This window comes from Aegilops tauschii, chromosome 1 (genome assembly GCF_002575655.3).
Source record: "Aegilops tauschii subsp. strangulata cultivar AL8/78 chromosome 1, Aet v6.0, whole genome shotgun sequence".
NCBI classification, from domain to species: domain Eukaryota; kingdom Viridiplantae; phylum Streptophyta; class Magnoliopsida; order Poales; family Poaceae; genus Aegilops; species Aegilops tauschii.
In genome coordinates, this window is record NC_053035.3 from 432,384,944 (window position 1) to 432,398,951 (window position 14,008).

Below are 14,008 nucleotides of genomic sequence, written 5' to 3' on the forward strand. Positions count from 1 at the left end.
TCTTCTAGCCCAAAAAAATCCACAAAAAGTTTCGCTGTTTGGACTCTGTTTGGTATTGATTTCCTGTGAAGTAAAAAACATGGAAAAAAACAGCAACTGGCACTTGGCACTATGTCAATAGGTTAGTACCAAAAAATGATATAAAATGATTGTAAAACATCCAAGAATGATAATAGAACAGCATGGAACAATCAAAAATTATAGATACGTTGGAGACATATCAACATCCCCAAGCTTAATTCCTGCTCGTCCTCGAGTAGGTAAATGATAAAAGCAGAATTTTTTATGTGGAATGCTGCCTAACATGTCATCTCATATTCTTTTCTTTATAGCATGGACATTTAGACTTTTATATGGTTCAAAGCAATAGTCTAGTTTTGACATGAGACTTAAATACTCAAGCATATCAACAAGCAACCATGTCTTTCAAAATATCAACGCTAAAATAAGTTATCTTGTTGGAGGCATTGCTCGGATATGCTTGCACTGGTTTTTCAGGGTGAAAAACTAGATTCTGGCCTTTGGTGGTTGGATCCTGTGATGGCGACGCTCCCTTCCTGAAGGCGTTACTATTGAAGAATCTCGTCGTCCTTATGGTGTCATGAGATAATTGATGTGAATATGAGGATATTTGTAGTTTGTCGATTGCAGATTTTATCGCTTTGGATTTTTTCTCTCGCCTAGGCATAAATTAGGTCTTATATCACTATGCTATTTGTCGGTGTTGTTTTGTTTGTGCATTGGTGTTGGTTGTGTGCATCCTACCTATGCAGAGGTCGGGTGTGTGCTCATTTTTTTATATCCACTTGGTGCTTCATTTTGAGTAAATAAAATTCACCCTTTATCAAAAAAAGATATACCACTGGCTATTCATTCCCCTCTCAAACCTTTTCCCACTAAAAAGCGTGGTATAACATCACCCAGGATTCAAGTCTTGTGCTCCCACTTATCCTGAATTTATGTCAGGATTTCCGGCGATGCGCGTTCAGTGGGAGGAGACGTTTTCGTTAACTATGCTTACTTCGTAAAATCTCAAGATGATATGTGTAAGTGCATCTAGTGCCACCCCTAGTTGGTTTTGGAGTATTGACGACAAATTTGGTTGAGGGACTAATGTGTTTGTGAGAATTGCAGGATAACACAGGTAGTAGTCCCTTATTGATTCGATTTACCTACCAGAGATGACCCCTAAAAATGTGTGAAGACATTGAAGACAATGGTGGTCTGTGAAGACATTCACGATGAAGATTATGACATGTGAAGACATTCACTTGAAGACTATGGAGACATAGTTGTTTCGTAGTTTCCTTTTCTTCTTTGTTGAGTCATAGGAACCACCGTACTGTTAAGTGGGGTCCAAGTGAAAAAAGTCAAAATGAATGATGTGATGCTCAACCTAAATCGTATGTCTTCGAGCGAAGACAATGAGAAAACTTATCCAGAGCTGGATGAGCCAGCTTTGCTTGTAGCCCAAGTAAAGTTACCGCGTGTGTTTGAAATCCAGCCGTTGGACATGTGTCGGTTCCTTAGTGACCCAGGATCATTTCGGACATATCAGGTCGGGTTGCCTCCTGGCTATAAATAGCCCACCCCCTACACCATAAATTGGTGGCTGCTCAGAGTTAGTCCACGGCTTTTGTCGTTTGAGAGCAACCCACCTCCGAAGCATTTGAGAGAGAGATCCTTGCGAGGACAAATCCCAAAACACCCAGAGCCAAAGAGTGTTAGGCATCACTGAAGTATTTCTGTCCACGTGACCTGAAGACTTGTTACACTTGAGGACTGTGTATCCTCCAGCCAGTTAGGCGTCGCGTTCTGAGCATCCAAGAGTCATTGTGGATTGCCGGTGAACGAAGTCTGTGAAGGTTTGGAAGTCTACCTTGAAGACTTATGACGGTGTCCTGGAGTAGGGGGTACTCACCACGTCGTCTCCCGACCAGCTGGATCGGGCCGAGGACCCCCATGGCGGTTCACTATTGGGCCAGTTCGGACAACCCATGTCGCATACAAGGAAGACTCCACCAGACTTGGCGCCCAAGACGAGGACTCTCCTAAACCCTAGGCCTCTGGTGTGTTATATAAACCGAGGCCAGGCTAGTCAATAGATATCGAATATTCATTAGATCAATCTCGTGGTAGACACATGTACTCTGTACTACACCCCATATGAATATAATCAAAAGCAGGATGTAGGGTTTTACCTCCATCAAGAGGGCCCGAACCTGGGTAAAATCCTGTGTCCATGTTACCATCACTCCAAGACGCCTAGCTTAGGACCCCTACTATGAGATATGCCGGATATTGAACCGGCATTGGTGCTTTCATTGAGAGCCTGCTGGGCGATCGTCGCGGATTGATGGGACAATCAGGTGATATTTTTTCAATTAGACCTGTTCTACGTAAATCGTCTCTTTTGCAAGACATTGATTTCATGCCGTGCTATATTATTTGTAGTTAGACCAGGATCCATGATCTAGAGAAATTTAAAGACGGCGGCCGTATTGTCACCTCATAGTACATCGGATCCGGACTCTTATGCGGCTATTACGAGTACATCAGACCCTGCGCACCATGGAAATTCCTGATGAAGTACGCGCATGCGATGGCGGCCTAGAGTTGTTGCTGCGTGGGTCTGGCCGACGGCAATCCAGATGAGACATGGAGCAGTGCACGTGGTCCGATCAGAGTTCGTCTCTGTGGAGCACGCATCAGGGGAATTCTCTTTCCTTCCTTTTTTAATTCATCTCTTGGCCGGCCGCTGGCCCTCTGCAATGTTCTCTGACAAGTGCATGGACGCAAACTACTACTAATTGATTACTAGTTTTGCAGCACTATATCTTAGATTTGGTACGTGGATTCTAGTAATCTGAGTACTACTATTCCACTTAAAGGTGAAGATCAGTATGTCTTTTATACTTGTTGATACTGGTCTGTACGGACCGCTTCCTCTTATTCACTTCGGTCTGCTATGGTCATCGGAATCAAACAGGTTCTATTTTTCTTAGCTATTGTTTAAGAACACAAGTTATTACACGCAGAATATTTTCTGTTGGTTTGTACTGCATTGTTTTTGCAGAGATATCCAACTGTGCTTAACGCCTGGCCGGCCTCTCTTCGTCACCTTGGCCAGCCAACCTGTGTTGACATCTCCCAGCAAGGATGTCACCAGGAGATTTCCGACCTACGCGTCGGAAGTTTGTCGAAACGACCTTGGCGCTCGGGCCATACTCCTTTAATTATTTATTTCACTTAAATTAACATTTGGGGGGGAATTATTGCTCGGGCCAGTGTTATTTTCTTCACACAGGTTAGCTATCTTTTGGCCGCAAGGTCACCCCGCGAGTTCATGTTTCATCATGCTGCCACTATGTTACATCGGCGTCGTTGTTCCATGCACCCTGAACCGCCATGGAAAGTCCAGAAGAAGCGCATGCGGACAGCTAGCCGATGCGTAAGGCAACCCGGCAGGGGCGATCCAACCAAGGAGCACGGCTACGAACAGTCCACGCAGGGCAGTGCCCATAGCTGACACAAATTCATCTATGTGGCAACCCACAGGGAGAACGATCTTTCCCTCTTTCCTCTGTTATTTTATTAAGTATAAAGGCAGTCTATGCTTTTAAATTCTAATCTGTCTCCCGTGCAATTTTCCATATACTAGATTGATTCGACCATGCATTAAAAGTAGAATTATACTAGTACTTGCTAATACTTGCGTGGGATGCTAGACCTTCTGCGCCATATTTGATTGGGATCTGATGTTGGTTGGTACATCGTCTGCCGATTGCCTCATGAATCATCAGGTGCCATTATGCCAGTTAATTATTCTGTACGGATTATTTGTTCAGAATATATCCGTTTTGCTGGTGTACTTTGTTTTTTGTACACAGATTGCCGTGGCCGACATCTCTCGACGATCCGATATGTTGTTGTTAACAGCGGCCGTGCCATACCATAGCCTCCACGGCGCACGCGGGCAAATTCCGATCACTGGAAAACTATTACTAGATGCAAATCCATGAACACCTGCATGTGTCTCTTCGGACTCCTATAACAAATTAGACAGTTTCCGTCCACAGTTCGGCCAACACCGCATCTAGAGCTCGGACCGCCCTGCAAATTCTGGCCCTGTCGCGCCTTCATTGCATCACGCCGACACCCTGCATCGACGTAATCGACTTTGACTGCATCACGTAGTCACTTCGGCAAGCCGACGTCGTCGTCCCAATCGGCATAAATCGGCTCGCGTGATCACCTCGTTGGTCGAATTGCCATACCGACATGTTCGGTCGCCTCGGGGACTTCGGCATCGTTGAGAGAGCTCTACCTCATCAAGTGTTCGGCACACGGGCCATATTTGTTTTATTAACTTTGCATAAATTATTAATTATGCAATGATTTTTTAAATTTATTATTATTACTATTATCTCCGGCTTGCACTATTTTCTGTGCGCAGGTAAATGATCCGGGTTGGGCAGCGCTGTCACCTCGGCGTACCGATGTACCATGTCACCTCGGCTGGACTGGGGGCTTCGTCAACACTTCATTAACCCACGTCGGGGACTTCGGCGTCATACCGTCGGCCTGCTCCATCGCCTCAGTCGGACTGGGGGTTACACCGCCATATTGGTAGTGCTATGTCGCCACTTCGGAGTGCCGAGCTCTTCGCTCCGCCACCTCGGAACCGGCTTGGGGGCTGGGACCTCGTCCCGCCGTAAGCTCGGACCGCACATCGACACCGAGCACATTAACCAGCTAAGTCGCTTCCATGCTCAGTTTTTTTAATTCTTGTTTGGTTCGACCAAACATTATATTTGTGTCAAAAACTTAGTTTGTCAACAAACATTGTTTGTTAAAAACACTTCCTTTCCCATATTAACTGGGGGCTTCCTTTATGAAGCCTTTCCTCTTGCATATGATTATACTTGTATGGCTTCTTTCCTTGTTCGTGTATTACGCCACAATATGCACCATGTTGACTTAAGTGTTCCGCAAGCTGGGTTGCCTTGCTCCTGTGTTTACCCCTACGTTTCCGATTGTTCGGCTAGGGAGTAAAGGGAGCACCTCTGCGATTGTCACGATCGGGTCATCCGAGCTCGGACCTCAGACTGGGTGAAGCCGAAAGCTAGCGCTCTTATTGTTTTCAATCATGGTCGGCACACAACGGAACTCATGAGTACAAAAAATCTATTGCACAAGTCTCATAGTAACAATGAGCAACCGAAGAAAGGTATCGGTGGGGGTACTATTTTCTTCGAAGATGCTTCTTACACTTCATCAGTAATATAGCATAAGTTTCCTGAGCGCGTTTTGTCTGTTACAGCCTTCTGGCCTGATTGCCTGGTCATCGGAAACACCGTCAATATTCTCGACAGGTGGAGTACATAACACTTTTCGGCCCTTGACCGAAGAGGGAGAAGCCGACGGTCGGTTAAGACGCGTTTAAAGTTCGGGTGAAGACGGATATGATATAAGTACTTCGGTACATACAATCATTATACATAAAATTCTTTTCCCAAAACACTTGGGGGCTCTTAAATTTATATGAGCTATTTTATAATAAGTGTTCTTCTTCTTAGTCGTTGCAAAGTCTTTTTCTATCACTCCTTTTTTCGACGCGAGTGTGTGGTCAATAGCCGAGGAGCCTAATTTCTCTCTCAAAGCCGCTAGAGTTTAGTTTGCTAAACTGGCCTAACGAGAAGTACTCCGCCTTCGGGATAGGAGTTTCAAGCCATAGGCTGACCCGCTTGAAGTCTTGAGATAGGATGTGTCATGTTAAAGCACGACAGAAGCACAATTTTCTTTTCTAAGACCAATTTTCGGATTGGCACCGAACACTCGATCTAGTTCGGACGTCAAGTTTTTACTAAAGTTTTTTGGTTTTCCAAGCCTATGGCACTTTTAAACTATTTGTGTGTTTCTAGCATAAGTCTCGTAGTGCAACGCCGGACACCTTTAGAGATCCGGCAAAAACATTTTTGGATATTGCTATATATGCATCGGTTTCGAATTGTGTCTTCGGTCAATAGTTGGGTTGCCCGGCTCCTGTGCTTGCCTCCTACGTTCCACTTTGTACTAGGTGTGCAAAGGGAGAACCACTGCGATTGTGCTTCTAGCTCGCATGGTTAAAGCGCCTCAGTGGAGAAAGCCGAAAACTGACTGTCACAATAAGCGCAAACTGGTCAGCGATCCGATGACTGTGTTAAACTATAAGATCGATAGAGGTCACCCCATGTTAAATGAAGGGCCGTTCATCACATTGGACGAAGTGTTTACGGCTTGACCTCAGCTGTCGCCGAACACTAACCGAGGGCTAGTAACTGGCCTGCCAACTATAAGCTCCTATGACTAGGTGAAAGTTATAAAGCCCGCATATCTGATTTCCTCGTTTCCGCTAACACAACCGCCTTTGGGCACCGAGACGTCGGCTAAGGGTTGTTTTGTTGTTGTGGAAACACCCTGCATAGCATCTACAAAGGGGTGGAAGCCGACGATGGGGCACTTTCAAATGCTAAACGGTTGCAACGGAGTCAAAATAAACATATCCTTAGCGTTTGTATTCAATATACGAACTTTGCCTTCCATAATTCTCGTTATAAAGCCATAAATATGCATCAATTTGACTTAAGATTTTGGCTAAGCTAGGTTGCCTGGATCCTGTGCTTACCCCTACGTTCCCGATTATTCAGCTAGGCGGTAAAGGGAGCACCTCTGTGATTGTTACTACCGGGTCATCCGAGTTAGTACCTCAGACGGGGTGAAGCCAAAAGCTAGCAATCTTAAAGGATCACATTGGTCGGCAACGACGGAAGTGGAAATTTTGGTTCATTAATACCATAGAGTTCGGGAACTTTCCCTGACCTAAATCCTCAATATTTTCCTCCAACATCGATCGGAGGTGAGGTTTCATGATCATGATAAGCATGACGACCCAAAGAAAGGAACCGATAGCGGGACTATTTTCTTTGGAAGATGTTTCTTATGTTAAAAAGTAATATAACATATCTCTCCGCGTACCTTTGTTTATAAAATCGTATGGCCGGATTGCCTTGTTTGTCGTAAATCTTTGCCCTCATAAAGGCTTTATAAAGTAGGACAAACACTCCTTGGCTACTAGCCGAGGAGGTGGAAGCTGATGGTCGGTCAACAAATTTTTGTACAATGCGGACCCGAGCACTAATGATGTAAAGTACTTGGATACATAGAATCATTACAAATAAAAATTGAGAGTACAATCCATTTACCGCAACCCATCTTTTAAACCCCTTGGGGCCGACCTTGGCGAGCCCAGCTTTCGCTGGCTGTAGCTCCTTTAAGAGATCTTTATTCTCTTTTCGAGAAGTTAATTATGCATGTTTTCTGTCAAACGGACATCGATCCTTAATTCGGCCACCCGTGCCCACATTAAGGCTCGGGGGCTACTGGGCTTCGCGCTCATTATTTATAAATATTAAAGGGGCACATCGATCCCCTGATCTGGTGTTACCACCCGACCAGTGGCTCGGGGGCTACTGCGTTGCCTATTTAATGCATAAAATTCAAAGTGCTCAGTGTTCGGCATGACCGAACTATGGAAAAGCGCGTCTTCAGACAACAATAAGTACCATCTGAGACTTATCCGGCATCAAGCTAATATATCACGGCGACTTCTCACGACCCTCTCTCAGGGGGCCCGTCCGCCGATCACTATTACCTCTAATATAATACACTGCTTTTCTATTCCTATGTATGCTGCCGAGCTAGGAGTTCATTCTCAGGACGATTTCACAACCTGAGTCTCAGGAGCTATTAGGATCAGCGGTTTCATATTTTCCTTCAGGTGCATCTCGGATTTCAGGCCGACAGATACCTTGAGGGCTACTGGCAATACATCTCGTCAGCACATAAATTTACCCGCATCGGAGAAGAAATCCGCAAACAATCAGCCCACGACCGAGGTGCTGAACCACCTCGAAAGCATTTCGGGATATAGTTCAGATGCAGGTGGCTGGCTCAGTAGAGGGCATTTCCGGCATTAAGCACGGATAAACTCCTTCAACTTTTTTTTGAACCAAGGTGATCTGTGACACCTCGGATATAGTCTGGCGTTGGAGCTCGGATACAGTCCGGCGTTGGAGCTTGGACATAGTCCGGTGTTGGAGCTCGGATATAGTTCGGCGCTGGAGTTCAAATACATTCCGGCGTTGGAGCTCGGAAGCGGTCCGACGTTGGTGCTCGGCTGCAAAAGATACCTCGAATGCAGTCCGGCGTTGGAGCTCGGATGCAAGAGGACACTGCCGCATGACAAACACTTCAAACCCGAGGTGTGGCATTAAAATAACAAGACATTGATAAAGGCCGATAACTTAAAGTGGCTCCTCGGATACCCGACGTGTAAACTCTTCGGATTCACTTCGTCGATCCTCAAGATCAAAGATGAGAAGATTTGTTGAACCAGTTTTCAAGACCGACGACCGAAGATGAAGAACAGCTCGGAAGAATCGAGGAGCGTCCCCAACTTGAAGACCGGTTCAGGGGGCTACTGACGGTGTCCTGGACTAGGGCGTACTCACGACGTCGTCTCCCGACCAGCTGGATCGGGTCGAGGACCCCCATGGCGGTTCACTATTGGGCCAGTTCGGACAACCCATGCCGCATACAAGGAAGACTCCACCAGACTTGGCGCCCAAGACGAGGACTCTCCTAAACCTAGGCCTCTGGTGTGTTATATAAACCGAGGCCAGGCTAGTCAATAGATATCGAATATTCATTAGATCAATCTCGTGGTAGACACATGTACTCTGTACTACACCCCATATGAATATAATCAAAAGCAGGATGTAGGGTTTTACCTCCATCAAGAGGGCCCGAACCTGGGTAAAATCCCGTGTCCATGTTACCATCACTCCAAGACGCCTAGCTTAGGACCCCTACTACGAGATATGCCGCATTGTACTAGCAAAACTTATCCAGAGCTGGATGAGCCAGCTTTGCTTGTAGCCCAAGTAAAGTTGCCGCGTGTGTTTGAAATCCGGCCGTTGGACACGTGTCGGTTCCTTAGTGACCCAGGGTCATTTCAGACATATCAGGTCGGGTTGCCTCCTGGCTATAAATAGCCCACCCCCTACACCATAAACTGGTGGCTGCTCAGAGTTAGTGCACAGCTTTTGTCGTTTGAGAGCAACCCACCTCCGAAGCATTTGAGAGAGAGATCCTTGCGAGGACAAAGCCCAAAACACCCAGAGCCGAAAAGTGTTAGGCATCACTGAAGTAATTCTGTCCGCGTGACCTGAAGACTTGTTACACTTGAGGACTGTGTATCCTCCAGCCGGTTAGGCATCGCGTTCTGAGCATCCAAGAGTCATTGTGGATTGCCGGTGAACGAAGTCTGTGAAGGTTTGGAAGTCTACCTTGAAGACTTACCAGAGTGATTGGGTGAGGACTGGGTGTCCTTAGCTCAATGGGAATAAGGTGAAGACGCGGTCTTCTGAGTTAAATCTCAGCCTCCCTAACCAAACGTATAGTTGTCATAGCAACTGGAACTGGTCTACCAAATCCTTGTCTTCACCAAGCAACTTGTTCTATCCCCCACTTCCCTTTACTTTACAGTTTGTCTTCGTGCTTGGTTTCACTTCACTGAGTGAAGACTATTTCCTGTTTGGTTTCATACTGTCTTCCATCCTGATCCATACTACCTAGCTGCTGATAGTCTTTGTGCTTTCACTATATTGCTTACTTGACTGTGGCTTGTCTAGTGTAGTCTATCTTCCGCTACATATCAATAGGCCCATTTCTATTGTTTGTCTTCAAAGACCTCGTGTTTTGAAGACTTTCATAAAAATCGCCTATTCACCCCCCTCTAGTTGATAACTAGCACTTTCAATTGGTATCAGAGCAAGGTGCTCCTTTGTTCTGTGTGATTCGGTTTAGCCACCTGGAGTTTTAGCTATGTCGACTGCAGGGATAATCAAGGTCTCTGCTGCGTACCCCATTTTTGATGGTCATGATTATCCCAAATGGAAGGCTATGATGAGAAAGCGCCTCCTTGCGGTGAACAGTGAGCTTTGGACCGTCACGGAGATTGGTCTCACCGATTTATGCAAGATGGCGAATGCTGACGACATTCACAAGTACACTCTAGTAGATATCAAGGCGAAGGATATTATATGCTCCTGCCTGTCCAGAGACGAGTTCAGGCGCATCATGCATCTCTGCAATGCAAAGATCATATGGGACTGGATCTCTGATGTTTATGAAGGTTATCGAACACGTCAGGACCCCTGGTTCCATGAATTCAAGGATTCCCTTAAAACAATGACTCCCGAACCCGAGCCATCTTCTCCGACCTACTGCTTCATGGCACGTGGTGCCAAGGTAAACTCATGCGATGCTTACTTTCAAACATCCAGTGAAGATGACTCTGAATGTGAATCCAAACCTAGCTATAAGACACTTGCTAAAATTGCAACTGAACAACAAACTGCTATGGAACATATTCAAAAGTTGCTAGACAAAAGCGATGATCTGTTGGATGCGGAAATGAATCGAACTCAGTCCTTAATTGAAGACATTAAAAATCTTCACGTTTAGTATGAGGAACTTGAAAGTCATCATGAAACACTCTCAGCTACTCATGAGAAGCTTTCCTATGATTATCTTCAGAGGAAGCAAGAACTTGAGAATCTGGGAGCGTCTCATGAAGATCTTCAAAAGGAGAACGATTCACTTCGCACTCAACAGATCAGTTCCACTCAGGAAGACTTTGAGCCACCCTATTTAAAATGTCTTGAGCGTGATAATGTTGTCTTTGTTGCTGAATGTTCTAATGCTGCTACTGTTGCAATATCTTCAACTGCTGATGTGGTTTCTAACCCCTCGTCTGAGGATACCACTACTATTGCTGATGAGAATGCTAGGTTGAAGACATTGCCTCAAACAGGGATGTACAAAAGCCTCAAAGGCATCTGACACTATGTGATGTCCTCAAGAAACAGATTCTGAACTGAAACCCTAGGAAAGAGGGTGTTGGGTTCAAGAGGAAAATGAATGTTGATGGTTCATACTGGAAACCTGAGCAGTACCCCAAAACCACATGGGTTGCTGCAAAGGGACCTTCAGTGGATCCATCTACCTTATCTGGCTTCACTTGTGCTAACCCTATTATCATTGATGAATCCTTTGATGCAAACTATAAGCTGTTTAAGAATCAGAATGGTGAAGTGTTTGCCAGGTATATTGGTACTAACTGTAGGAATGGACCACCCTTGAAAAAGATCTGGGTGCCCAAGAGTTGTCTTGAGAAGCTTCCTGTGAATGTCATCATGACACCACCATGGAAGAAGACAAACCCCACACCAAAGGCTTCATATGGTCCAAAGGCTTCATACAGACAGAGGACCCACCAGGGTCACCCTAACGCCAATGTTTTGCAGGGAAACCATACTCAGTCTTATGAATATGAGCGTGTTTCATCAAACCGCTATGTTCATAAAACCAAGAACTTTTCTGCTTATTCTTATGAGCATTATTCACCTCCTGCAAGGCTATTTGCTAGGGCTCCAAAACCAAAATTCTCAGATACTGCACTTAGACTCATTGCTTCTAAGCCACCCCTGAAGATGTGGGTGGTTAAGAAGAACTAACTCTCTTTTGTAGGGAAACGTCTCCAGCCGGAAATCAAAGGCTTCTGATGCTTATGCTGGGGACCTAAAACATCTTGTGGGACGCAAGATAAAATGCCAAAATAGTCTTACTATGTATTTCGTCCCAGGGTTTCTAGACAAACATCCTATCTACCCTAACAAGGATCTGAACTCTAATAGTATGCTCGTTCGTCAAATGTTTATGCTTCACAATACTCTTGGTGAAGCCTATCCCACTAACTGCATTGTAGGGTACGACTCCGAAGGCTACTGAGTGGATTATGGACAGTGTATGCACTAGCCACATGACTGGTGATCGAAGTCTTCTTATGGATTCAACCCTACGACCATCTGACAAAAGTCACATCACATTTGCTGACACTATCGTTTATGGGTTAGGCATTAGAGACAACCGCATTCACTTTAAATAGGGCACCATGCAATTCCGTTGATACGACACCGTATGAACTATGGTTTAGAAAAACCTAAGCTGTCGTTTCTTAAAAGTTTGGGGCTGCGACGCTTATGTGAAAAAATTTCAGGCTGATAAGCTCGAACCCAAAGCGGATAAATGCATCTACATAGAATACCCAAAACAGTTGGGTATACCTCCTATTTCAGATCCGGAAGCAAAGTGATTGTTTCTAGAAACAGGTCCTTTCTCAAGGAAAAGTTTCTCTCGAAAGAATTGAGTGGGAGGATGGTGGAGACTTGATGAGGTTATTGAACCGTCACTTCAACTAGTGTGTAGCAGGGCACAGGAAGTTGTTCCTGTGGCACCTACACCAATTGAAGTGGAAGCTTATGATAGTGATCATGAAACTTTGGATCAAGTCACTACCAAACCTCGTAGGTTGACAAGGATGCGTACTACTTCAGAGTGGTACGTAATCCTGTCTTGGAAGTCATGTTGTTGGACAACAATGAACCTACGAGCTATGGAGAAGCGATGGTGGGCCCGGATTCTGACGAATGGCTCGAGGCCATAAAATCCGAGAGAGGATCCATGTATAAAAACAAAGTATAGACTTTGGAAGAACTACTTGATGGTCGTAAGGCTGTTGGGTGCAGATGGATTATAAAAGGAAGACGGACAATGATGGTAAGTGTCACCATTAAGAAAGCTCGACTTGTCGTTAAGATGTTTTTCGACAAGTTCAAGGAGTTGACTACGATGAGATTTTCTCACTCATAACGATGCTAAGAGTCTGTTGGAATTATATTAGTAGTTACTGCATTATTTATGAAATCTTGCAGATAGGATGTCAAAAAACATTGTTTCCTCGATGATTTTCTTGAGGAAAGGTTGTATGTGATACAACCAGAAGGTTTTGTCAATCCTAAAAGATGCTAACAAGTATGCAAAGCTCCAGCAATCCTTCTAAGGACTGGAGTAAGCATCTCGGAGTTGGAATGTACGCTTTGATGAGATGATCAAAGATTTTGGGTTTTTACAAAGTTTATGAGAAACTTGTATTTCCAAAGAAGTGAGTGGGAGCACTATAGAATTTTTGATGAGTATATGTTGTTAACATATTGTTGATCAGAAATGATGTAGAATTTCTGGAAAGCATACAGGGTTATTTGAAAAGTGTTTTTCAATGGAAAACCTGGATTAAGCTACTTGAACATTGAGCATCAAGATCTATAAGGATAGATAAAAAATGCTTAATAGTACTTTCAAATGAATACATACCGTGACAAGATTTTGAAGGAGTTCAAAATAGATCAGCAAAGAAGGAGTTCTTGGCTGTGTTACAAGGTGTGAGTATTGAGTAAGACTCAAGACCTGACCACGGCAGAAGAGAGAGAGAGGACAAAGGTCGTCCCCTATGCTTTGGACGTAGGCTCTACAGTATGCTATGCTGTGTACCGCACCTGAAGTGTGCCTTGCCATGAGTCAGTCAAGGGGTACAAGAGTGATCCAGGAATGGATCACATGACAGCGGTCGAAATTATCCTTAGTAACTAGTGGACTAAGGAATTTTCTCGATTATGGAGGTGGTAAAAGAGTTCGTCGTAAAGGGTTACGTCGATGCAAACTTTGACACTAATCCGGATGACTCTGAGTAGTAAACCGGATTCGTATAGTAGAGCAGTTATTTGGAATAGCTCCAAGTAGCGTGTGGTAGCTGCATCTACAAGATGACATAGAGATTTGTAAAGCACACACGGATCTGAAAGGTTCAGACCCGTTGACTAATAACCTCTCTCACAAAGCGAGATATGAACAAACCCCATGGGTGTTGGATTCATTACAATCACATAGTGATGTGAACTAGATTATTGACTGTAGTGCAAGTGGGAGACTCATGGAAATATGCCCTAGAGGCAATAATAAAATGGTTATTATTTTATTTCCTTGTTCATGATAATTGTCTATTGTT

The 14,008-nt window shown here is 44.6% G+C and overlaps 1 pseudogene; it reads left to right on the top strand.

Annotated features, from left to right (window-relative positions):
• The first annotated feature begins 8,921 nt into the window (after positions 1 to 8,921).
• On the top strand, positions 8,922 to 11,621 carry LOC141037004 (uncharacterized; annotated as a pseudogene).
• The last annotated feature ends 2,387 nt before the right edge of the window (positions 11,622 to 14,008 follow it).